Below are 11,680 nucleotides of genomic sequence, written 5' to 3'. Positions count from 1 at the left end.
ATTCCAGTTCTTCACAAACTATTCCACAAAATAGAAGCAGAAGGTACTCTACCCAACTCATTCTATGAAGCCACAATTACTCTGATACCTAAACCACAGAAAGACCCAACAAAGATAGAGAACTTCAGACCAATTTCTCTTATGAATATCGATGCAAAAATACTCAATAAAATTCTCGCTAACTGAATCCAAGAACACATCAAAACAATCATCTATCCTGACCAATAGGTTTCATTCCAGGGATGCAGGGATGGTTTAATATACAGAAATCCATCAACGTAATCCACTATATAAACAAACTCAAAGACAAAAACCACATGATCAGCTGGGCGTCGTGGCACACGCCTTTAATCCCAGCACTTGGGAGGCAGAGGCAGGCAGATTTCTGAGTTCGAGGCCAGCTTGGTCTACAAAGTGAGTGCCAGGACAGCCAGGGCTACACAGAGAAACACTGTCTCAAAAAAACAAAACAAAACAACAACAACAAAAAAACCCCACAAGATCATCTCGTTAGATGGGGAGAAAGCATTTGACAAAATCCAACACCCATTCATGATAAAAGTCTTGAAAAGATCAGGAATTCAAGGCCCATACCTAAACATGATAAAAGCAATCTACAGCAAACCAATAGCCAACATCAAAGTAAATGGTGAGAAGCTGGAAGCAATCACACTAAAATCAGGGACTAGACAAGGCTGCTCACTTTCTCCCTACCTATTCAACATTGTATGTGAAGTCCTAGCCAGAGCAATTCGACAACAAAAGGAGATCAAGGGGATACAAATTGGAAAGGAAGAAGTCAAAATATCACTTTTTGCAGATGATATGATAGTATATATAAGTGACCCTAAAAATTCCACCAGAGATCTCCTAAACCTGATAAACAGCTTCAATGAAGCAGCTGGATATAAAATTAATTCAAAGAAGGCAATGGCCTTTATGTACACAAAGGATAAACAGGCTGAGAAAGAAATTAGGGAAACAACACCCTTCTCAATAGTCACAAATAATATAAAATACCTTGGCGTGACTCTAACTAAGGAAGTGAAAGATCTGTATGATAAGTCTCTGAAGAAAAAAATTAAAGAAGATCTCAGAAGATGGGCAGATCTCCCATGCTCATGGATTGGCAGGATCAATATAGTAAAAATGGCTATCTTGCCAAAAGCAATCTACAGATTCAATGCAATCCCCATCAAAATTCCAACTCAATTCTTCAACGAATTAGAAAGGGCAATCTGCAAATTCATCTGGAATAACAAAAAACCTAGGATAGCAAAAACTCTTCTCAAGGATAAAAAACCTCTGGTGGAATCATCATGCCTGACCTAAAGCTGTACTACAGAGCAATTGTGATAAAAACTGCATGGTACTGGTATAGCGACAGACAAGTAGACCAATGGAATAGAATTGAAGACCCAGAAATGAACCCACACACCTGTGGTCACTTGATCTTTGACAAGGGAGCTAAAACCATCCAGTAGAAAAAAGACAGAATTTTCAACAAATGGTGCTGGCACAACTGGTGGTTATCATGTAGAAGAATGCTAATCGATCCATTCCTATCTCCTTGTACTAAGGTCAAATCTAAGTGGATTAAGGAACTCCACATAAAACCAGAGACACTGAAACTTATAGAGGAGAAAGTAGGGAAAAGCCTCGAACATATGGGCACAGGGGAAAAATTCCTGAATAGAACAGCAATGGCTTGTGCTGTAAGATCGAGAATTGACAAATGGGACCTCATAAAATTGCAAAGCTTCTGCAAGGCAAAAACACTGTCAATAAGACAAAAAGGCCACCAACAGATTGGGAAAGGATCTTTACCTATCCTAAATCAGATAGGGTCTAATATCCAATATATATAAAGAACTCAAGAAGGTGGACTCCAGAAAATCAGATAACCCCATTAAATAATGGGGCTCAGAGCTAAACAAAGAATTCTCACCTGAGGAATACCTGAAAAAATGTTCAACATCCTTAATCATCAGGGAAATGCAAATCAAAACAACCCTGAGATTCTACCTCACACCAGTCAGAATGGCTAAGATCAAAAATTCAGGTGACAGCAGATGCTGGCATGGATGTGGAGAAAGAGGAACACTCCTCCATTGTTGGTGGAATTGCAAGTTTGTACAATCACTCTGGAAATCAGTCTGGCGGTTCCTCAGAAAATTGGACATAGTACTACAGGAGGATCCCGCAATACCTCTCCTGGGCATATATCCAGAAGATATCCCAACCGGTAAGAAGGACACATGCTCCACTATGTTCATAGCAGCCTTATTTATAATAACCAGAAGCTGGAAAGAACCCAGATGCCCCTCAACAGAGGAATGGATACAGAAAATGTGGTACATTTACACAATGGAGTACTACTCAGCTATTAAAAAGAATGAATTTATGAAATTCCTAGGCAAATGGATGGACCTGGAGGGCATCATCCTGAGTGAGGTATCCCAATCACAAAAGAACTCACACAATATATACTCACTGATAAGTGGATATTAGCCCAGAAACTTAGAATACCCAAGATATAAGATACAATTTGCGAAACACATGAAACTCAAGAACGATGACCAAAGTGTGGACACTTCGCCCCTTCTTAGAATTGGGAACAAAACACCCATGGAAGGAGTTACAGAGACAAAGTTTGGAGCTGAGACGAAAGGACGGACCATCTAGAGATTGCCATATCTGGGGATCCATCCCATAATCAGCTTCCAAATGCTGACACCATTGCATACACTAGCAAGATTTTGCTGAAAGGACCCAGATATAGCTGTCCCTTGTGAGACTATGCCGGGGCCTAGCAAACACAGAAGTGGATGTTCACAGTCAGCTATTGGATGGATCACAGGGCCCCCAATGGAGGAGCTAGAGAAAGTACCCAAGGAGCTGGGGGGATCTGCAACCCTATAGGTGGACCAACAATATGAACTATCCAGTACCTCCCGGAGCTCGTGTCTCTAGCTGCATATGTATCAGAAGATGGCCTAGTCGGCCATCAGTGGAAAGAGAGGCCCATTGGTCGCGCAAACTTTATATGCCTCAGTACAGGGGAACGCCAGTGCCAAGAAGTGGGAGTGAATGGGTGGGGGAGTGGGTGGGGTACTTTGGGGATAACATTGGAAATGTAAATGAAATAAATACCTTATTAAAAAAACTTTTTTAAAAAATCAGTAAGTCTTTTATGTAGGGGGCAGTTCTAATGCTAGGTGTGGGGGGAAAGAGGGGAGTGGGAGAGAACCCTCGTCCCACCAGATTTCCGGTGCTCTGGGCGGGCAGACTGCGCATGCTTTGCACATGGCCCTAAGTGGGTGTCTGGCTGTGTTAAGCCACTAACCCCACATGGCAGGTGGTGTAAAAGGGGCATCCCATGCTGGATAGGCGAGGAGCTGAAAACAGAATAGGGGCCTTGGGGCGGTACTGGGCCCTGAGGATGAAGGGAGGAGAGGGCAGGGGAAGAGGGGGCGCTGGATGGTTCCCATGTGGGTGAGAGTCCTTGGTCAGGTCCGTGGCTGTAGCACAGGATGGCCTTCTGGTGGGAAGTTAGATGGCTCATTAGGAGAAAGCCCATCCCATCAATCAATCCCATCTCACCGTTCAAGCACAGAGGGCCTTAATGATCAGAGACAGCCTATGATTTTAGAGCTTTATTGTAGAAAGGCAGGGAGAAAGGAGAGAAGGTAGAAAGAGAGAGGCTGGCCATGGCCACATGGAGAGAGGGGGAAGGGAGAGAGAAGGAGGGCTAGAGAGTAAGAAAGGTGAGAGCTTAAGAGAGCGAGGAGGGGCCAAGCAGCCTCTCTTATAGTGGGCTGGGCTATCTTACTGTTGCCAGGTAACTGTGGGGAGGAACATACCTGGCTATAGTCAGGTAACTGTGGGGGTGGAGTCTAGCCAGAATGCCAGAAGCTTGGGACATTGTCTGCGTGATTGATAATCACGGAATTATGGACAGGCACCTGATTCTGGGAGTTGGGAATGTGGCTCGCCTTTCTGTCCCTTGTAGATTTCTCTATTGGGTCACCGGAGCAAGCCCCATTCAACCAAAATAGGCTGCCTATCACAGTCCCACAGCTAGAGTCATGTTCCCCAATTGGTTCTTGATCTGTCAGCAAGAAAGCCTTGAGCCAATTACTAGACTGAAGGTACAGGTGGGACTTCAGGGTCTCTGGTGGCAGGCAGGGACCAAGGGAGGAGAAAGGAGTTTGACATGCTTTGGAGAGAGGAGAACTGGGCAACCATGTGAGATATCAAAACTGAGTGGCCACACAGGCTGCTCCTACAGATGGGTGGTCAGGGGAGTTTAGCAACTGAAGTTCAGGGCAGAGAGACAGAGATAAAAAATTGGTAAGGGCACAATTTTCCAGGTGAGAGATAGTAGTGACCAGCAATTGTGCCAAGAAGGCAATTTGAAATTCAACAACTGTGTGTCTGTGTCTTTTGTCTGAGGATTCAAGGGAAGCCAGGTGGGGGCTGGTATCATGATCACTTCCCAGAGCAAAGGCGGGTAGAGCATACAACTACACGCTGAAATATTAACCTCCTATCAGTAGTGATAGATATTTTATACATTTTCAAAATAAAAAAAAAGAGGGGGAAAAACACTACTTTAAATCAAAAACAAAATTAAGATCTTTATCAAGTCGTCTGCATCCATATATTTAACAAAGGTTTTTTTCCCCCACACAATGAAGCAAATACTGTATTGTCCACTTCTTATTATTGACCCTGTGCAGAAGAGATACATAAGATATGAAACCTCAAAAAAAAAAAAACTACAGGCAACACTTTTATATACAAATGGACTGAGAGGGCTGGAGAGATGGCTCAAGGGTTAAGAACACCGACTGTTCTTCTGAAGATCTGAGTTCAAATCCCAGCAACCACATAGTGGCTCACAACCATCGGTAATGAGATCTGATGCCCTCTTCTGGAGCATCTGAAGACAGCTACGGTGTACATAGATATAATAATAAATCTTTAAGCTGGAGTGAGCAGAGATCCTGAATTCAAATTCCCAGCAACCACATGATGGCTCACAACCCTCAGTACGGCTACAGTGTGCTCATATACATTAAATAAATAAATAAATAAATAAATAAATAAATAAATAAATAAATTTTAAACAAATGGACTGAGAAAGAATTCAGAGAAACAACACCCAGAACGTCAAGTCTTTGAAGACAGAAATTGAGGAAGCTATCAGAAGATGGAGAGCTCTCCCATGCTCATGGGTGGGTAGGATTAACAGTAAAATGACTGTTCTACCAAAAACAAACTCCATTGACTGTCATCCCCATAAAATTCCAAGGCAGCTCTTCTCAGCAAGTTTTCTTTTTACAATCCAGGACTACTTGCCCGCCTAACAATCAGGACAAACCCCAAGGACCTAGCCACAGGCCATCTGATTCAGGCAAAGCCTTAGTGGAGACTAGATTCTATCTTCAGGTGACTCTAAGCTAACTCAAGTTGACAGTTAAAGCTAGCTGGGACTGTGTGTTTGTGTCGGTGTGTTTACATATGTGTGCATCTGTGCACATCCATGCATGCACCCATAAAGTGCAAAGGTCCAAGTCAGGTGTTGGCTTCTATTCCTCTCCACCTTGTTTTTTGAGGCAAGGCCTTTCATGGAATCTGAAGCTCATGGATTTCACTAGACTGGTTGGCTAGCAAGCCCCAGGTTCCTGCTGGCTCCACCTCCAGCACTGGTAACAGGTATGTGCCAGCACACCTAGCTTATCCTTGCATGTGCTTTGGCTCTGCACATCACCCTCTAAGAGTCTCTCCAGTCCCCTCACCTCTTCATCTGTAATGGAATCATTTGATTTTATTTGATAAAACTATTTGTACTTTTTCAGTATTGGGGATTAACCCGAGAGCCTTGCATATTCTAGGCAAACATTCTGCCACCGAACTGTATGGCCAGTACCTTTTATTTAAATCTTGCTTTTTATTTTGAGTCAGGTTCTCCCTAAATTGGAGTGCTGAATCTTCTGTGCAGCCCAGGCTGTAACTTGCTGTCTGTGGTCGTGGTTCCTGTAATTCTTTTACGGTGCTCTCTGTGCCATGTGCCACTCCTTAGGTTTTCAATAGAATATTGGTAAATCACTACAGTAAATTACTTTCTGGAATTTCCCGCTTATATCTAAAAGAGGAACAAAATTAGCAATTTTTATTTGTTTGCTTTCAAATTTTTGATCTCCCAATCTGAAAAACAAAGAAATTAGTTCACCAATATTCATACTTCCTATTACCTTTCTATTTCTGCTGCTTATTTTATTTATGTGTTATTTATTTTATGTGAGTGTAATAGGGCAGTGAGCATACAGACCTTGGGGAGGTCAGAGAACAACTTCAGTATGTTCTTTTCTCTACCATTCCAGGAATTGATCTCATGTCATCCAGTTTGGTGACAAATGCCTTTACCCACAGAGACATCCAACTGTCCTTACCATCACCTCCCCTGCCCCTGCCCCCCGCCATTTAAAAAAGGCAGGATCTTGTGTATGGAAAGCTGGCCTGGAAGTTCATATGCAATAGAGGATGAACTTGAATTTCTAATCCCCCTGCTTCCACATCTTGGAGCGTGTGCTTCTACGCTCAGTTTTATGTGGTGCTGGCTATCGAACTCAGGGCTTTATGCACACTGAATGACGGGCGCTCTGCCAATTAAAACACATTCCTAATATTTATATTTTTATATTCCATTATTATATTCACTCAATTTAAGTCTTATTTCTTTATTAAGTAGATTATATACTGATCTTCAGTCTTTTAATAATGTATTTATTAAATTATGTCTATTGAACACATGTTGGAATGCCCATTTATTGTTTTTTAAGTTTTTTAATTATTGTTTAAAGATTTCATTTTTGTTATTTTTAACTCTGTGCAGGTTTATATGTCTGTTTGTGATATATGCACAGGAGTGTGGGGGCCTGAGGAGACCTGAGGTATCAGATTTCCCTGGGGCCAGAGTTACAGATAGTTGTGAGCTACTCTGATGTGGGTTCTGGGAACCAAGCTCGGGTTCTCTTCAAGAGCAGCACATGATCTTCAGCACTGAGCAGGATCTCCAGTGCCTCACATTCATTTATTGCTTTTATGACTTTCTTTATTGTGTTTATTTGAGCCCAGCTAACTTCTGAGTGCTGGGATTACAGACCTTTGCCGCCATACTCAGCCTTTATCACATATCTCTGTTAGGTGTTTGAGAAGGAATAGGGTTCAAGGAAGAGGGGGAGATGGATCGACCTTCATGCGAGGGGTTTATTAGAGAGCAGGACAGAGTGGTGGGAGTGGAGGAAAGGGTTCAACCTACAGAAGGAGCAAAGTTAGGTTCGTTTGTTCATTTGTTTTGTTTTGTTTCGTTTGAGACAGGGTCTCACAATGTAGCCCTGGCTGAGTTATGTAACCATAACTCACTCTGTAGACCAGGCTGGCCTCAAACAAAGACCTGCCTGCCTCTGCCTCCTAAGTGCTGGGATTGAAGGTGTGCACCACTGTTCCTGGCTCCATATGTTCATGTATTTCTGACTGAAGTAAGTGTCAGAAAGGTCCTAGGGACTTGCGTAGGCATCAGGGAGAACAATGGACCTTGAAGGGCTACAAAAACCCGGCAACTCTTCCTGTAGCCCTTCTTCACTTTGGGGTTATTATTTGGAAATGCTGGGTGCTGGTGAAGGGGTATGAGGGCACTTGGCTCTCAGAGCTGTTCGAGGAGAAAGCCTTCTGGAGGATCTGAGGTGCCTTACAGTTGCTTTCCTCCACCACCTCATTTCCTTTTCCTTTTGGAAGTGCTTGGGACTGAACCCAGGATCCATTGCACAAGGCTTCTGTTCTCACAGAGCCGAATGAAGCCTGTTTTCTGTAATCCTATTTAGCCTGTTCTGAGACTTGTTAGGACTTTATACAAGTCAAAAAGTAACAGGGTACATACCACGGACTGCTGTGGTTCCACCTGTCTCATTCCTGTAGGGAGGGAAACTGGCTACAGTTCACTTCAGTACCACATCATGGGCTGGAGACAGGTCCTAAGTGTCTACCTGTGCTCTATGTAGCAGCTCAGGGGCTCCACACATACCGTGACGGCACCAACGGTGAAGTAGGACCTGATAGTTGGGTCTGAGTGAGTCTGCAGGGCTTGCACAACATCAATGACATCTGTGTAGCTAAAGGAAGAAAGCACATGGTTAGCTTCCTGGTTGGGGCTAGAGAATAGGGAAAAGGGGAGCACCGAGTGCTGAAGAGAGACCCAAAGCAGAAGGGAGACCCATAGAGTCCCTTGTGTTACCCCATTTTGTGATTAGAGCCCCTAGAATCCACAGTGTGTTTCTGCATTCCCAAGTTCTTTCCTTTCCCCTCAGAGGAAGAGTTGGGTCCGAGAGCCAACCTACTCTGGAGATAAGAACCTAGTGACTGGGCTCTGAAGGCAGGACAGGGTTTTCTAGTGTAACCCAGGAGCTCTGCCAGATTCTGTTTTCTTTAGTTCTTTCCCCTTCTCCTCCCATTTCACAAGGTCATCAGATCCGTCAAATACCATTTCTATTCCATCTTCTGCCTGGAACTCCCTCCAATCTTGATTTACATAACCATTCTGATGTCTTCACTTAGGAGTGACTATGTTTGTAATCCAAACCCTCAAGCCGGTTCCTCCCAAGTTCCTGTTATTCTAAGCCCAGGGGACTTTTACACTTTCAGTTGCTGGGCCAAAAGATCTGGGTCCTCTTTGATTCCATTTTCTCTTAGTCTTCAGCATAAACCTGAAAGAGATTACTGCTCACACTCCCATTGGGTCCAGACTGCTATTGTCCTTTACCTAGGACACCCCAATGGTCTCCCAGCTGCGCCCCCTTTTGTCCTGCCCCAGTGCAAACTGTTCTCAACAGGGAGGCTAGAGGGCTATGCTAAGCCCTCTGAGATATCCAGTTACTGCTCTGCTCAAACCCTCTCATGGTTTCTATCTCAGAGCAGAAGCTGAGGCCCTTACAGTGGGCCAGGCAGCCCTGCACCCTCTGACCTCTCAAGTGCAAGGGAGAGTTTCGTGATCCCAGCCTGTCCCCTGATCCCAGCACCTGGTCTCCTGGATCCTCTCTAAACATGCCAGCCATACTGCTACTCTGTCTCCTCAGGCGGGAATGCTCTTTTCTTCTGGCAATCACCTGGCTGGCTTCCTTCTGGTTTCTGCTCACGTGTCAATTTGTTGGGGTCTATGGTGCTGGGGATCAAACTCAGAGTGTTGCACGTGCCAGCTGAGTGTCCCACCTCTGGGCTCCATTGAGTGGCATTTTATGGAGACATCTTGTGCCTTTATAGACACTGCAGTCATGGTGATGCTCCGTGTCCCCTGTATCTCCCTCCCACAGGTTTCTCTGAATGCACTGACTGTCAGCCACAGCCTCTCCTTGCTGATTTGTCTTCTTCCTGTGCTTCTTTGGCCCCATCTTTCCTCACTTAGTTCTCTGCAATAAGATGTTTGTTCAGTGTTACAGTCTCTGAAGCCTAAAAGCAATACAGATCAATAAACTGGACATTCAACCTCCAGCGGACCTTGGGGCTGCTCTCATCCCACAGAGGACAGCACTGTCCCACAGGACTATTATCAAAAGGTCTGAGTCCATGGAGAGACATCTGACCTGATAGCAGTCTGGCAGGTCAGGTGAACCTGTGCCTGTGTGGGTTTTAGGGAGACCAGTGGGGGCGGGGGGGCGGGTGCAGCCTGCCAGAGCTATGTCCTGAGCTCCTAAGAACAACTCACCTGTAGAAAGGCCTTGGCTTCATCCCAGATTAGGACATCCTCCTTGGTCCTGCCCAATCATCAGAGCCTCAGGGAGAACAGGCTATGCTAAGTTCTAGAGATTCCCCACGGGAGCCTGACTGTTCAAGTGTTATTTACTTATTTTTCATTTTATAGAGGCTCTCGCTGTGTAGCCGTAGGTGATATGGAACTTACTATGTAGACCAGATTGGCCTCAAACTTGTAGGAATCTTCCTGCTTTAGACTCAAAAGTACTATATTACACTATTTCTGGTTTACTCAAGAGACTGCTGAGTGAGTCCTAGGCTCTGCTCCCTGGCTTCTCTCCCAGGCACGCCTGTGTCTATTTCTAGCACAGTGCTTGGGTGGGCCTGGGTGCAGGAGAGCACCACACACTTGCTTAGTGGATTGACACTTGCATACTGTATTAATCAGGGTTCTCTAGAGTCACAGAACTTATGAGTAGTCTCGATATAGTAAGGGAATTTGTTGATGACTTACAGTCTGTAGTCCAACTCCCAACAACAGTCAGCAGCAGCTGTGAATGGAAGTCCAAGGATCTAGCAGTTGCTCATTTGAAAGGCAAGATGGCAGAGAAGAGAGAGTAAATCTTTCTCCTTCCAATGTCCTTATGTAGGTCTCCAGCAGAAGGTGTGGCCCAGATTAAAGGTGTGCGCCACCATGCCTTTAATCCCAAATGACCTTGAGCTCAGAGATCTCCCTGTCTTAATCTTCTGGAATTCATAGCTACTATGCCTCAAGATCTCCAAGCCAAGATCCAGGTCAGAAACTTGTATCTCCCTGCCACCAGATTAGGATCACTGGTGAGCCTTCCAGTTCTGGATTGTAGTCAACTTGACTAAGTTGACAACGAGGAATAGTCACTACACACACTGTCCTAAAGCAATCTGTGGAAATGTTAACCAGACTTACCTTGTTTCTCAGCATTAACACTTCCCCTCTTCTGAAAACAAGGGCTTCATGGGCTGGCTGTGCAGCTGAGATGCTCAAGTGCTTGCCTAGCATGCACAAAGCTGTGGGTTGGATCCTCAGCACCACGCAGAGCATCGTCTCAGCATAATCATTATGCTGCTATAAGCACAACTCATTCCTGGCATGCAGGAAAGCACTTCAAATGCACTGAAATGACCCTTTGTGAGCTAGACCCTGTCATCTCTCAGTCATAATGCCTCTGAATCTGACCCACTTGGGTGATAGCAAATATTATACAAGTTGTAAGAACCCTGCACCAGCCTAAAGCCACAGAGAATCTGCTGCTGAGCATGCAGTACAGCACTATAGTGTCCTGGGCTGCTGTTACATTAGGACCATGGCCTTCCAGTCATCTGATTTTACAGTATGTCCTGGACCTTTCCCTATGCAGCTCCTGCTGCCCCGCTGCATTCGCCTTCTGTTACAGATCTCCTCCTCAGGAAGCAATAGTTTTTATTCATTTTGAGACCAGTCTCACTATGTAGCTTCACCTAGCCCAGAACTCACTGTGGAGACCAAGCTGACCTCAGACTCACAGGAATCTGCCTCTCCCTGTCTCCTCAGGGCTGATATTAAAGATGTGTATCACCACCCCTGGCTAGGAATATTTTATTTTCAAAACAGCTTTAAAATCTGAAGTTGCTGGGCAGCTAGAGGAGTTCCTTTATACTACCTGACCCTACACAGCTTTTCCTATTAGTAATGTCTTATTAATGTAATGCATTTTGTTACAATGAATGGACCAACATTAGTTTATAGTTTTCATTACAGTCCAGTCTTTTATCTTTTTATTTTTAGAGACTAGGTGTTGCATAATTCTGTCTGGGGTACCCAAGGGAGCCCTGGAACTTCTGATTCTTCTGTCTGTGTCTTCCACATGCTGGGATTTCATTTGGGTGATGTTACACTGGATTATAAGTGATG

General features: G+C 44.5%; 1 long non-coding RNA gene across 1 annotated transcript; it reads right to left on the bottom strand.

Annotated features, from left to right (window-relative positions):
• Window positions 1-5,927: 5,927 nt before the first annotated feature.
• Gm30378 lies at window positions 5,928-10,893 on the bottom strand. The gene is made up of 3 exons (XR_374981.4): window positions 10,697-10,893; window positions 8,090-8,177; window positions 5,928-6,151 (listed from the first exon to the last, which is right to left on the bottom strand). It is a non-coding gene; the product is annotated as a predicted gene, 30378 (long non-coding RNA).
• Between the last annotated feature and the right edge of the window lie 787 nt (window positions 10,894-11,680).

Source organism: Mus musculus, chromosome 2 (assembly GCF_000001635.26).
Source record: "Mus musculus strain C57BL/6J chromosome 2, GRCm38.p6 C57BL/6J".
Lineage (NCBI taxonomy): Eukaryota > Metazoa > Chordata > Mammalia > Rodentia > Muridae > Mus > Mus musculus.
The sequence above is the reverse complement of the archived record's forward strand: the minus strand, read 5'-3'. Positions and strand labels throughout refer to the sequence as shown.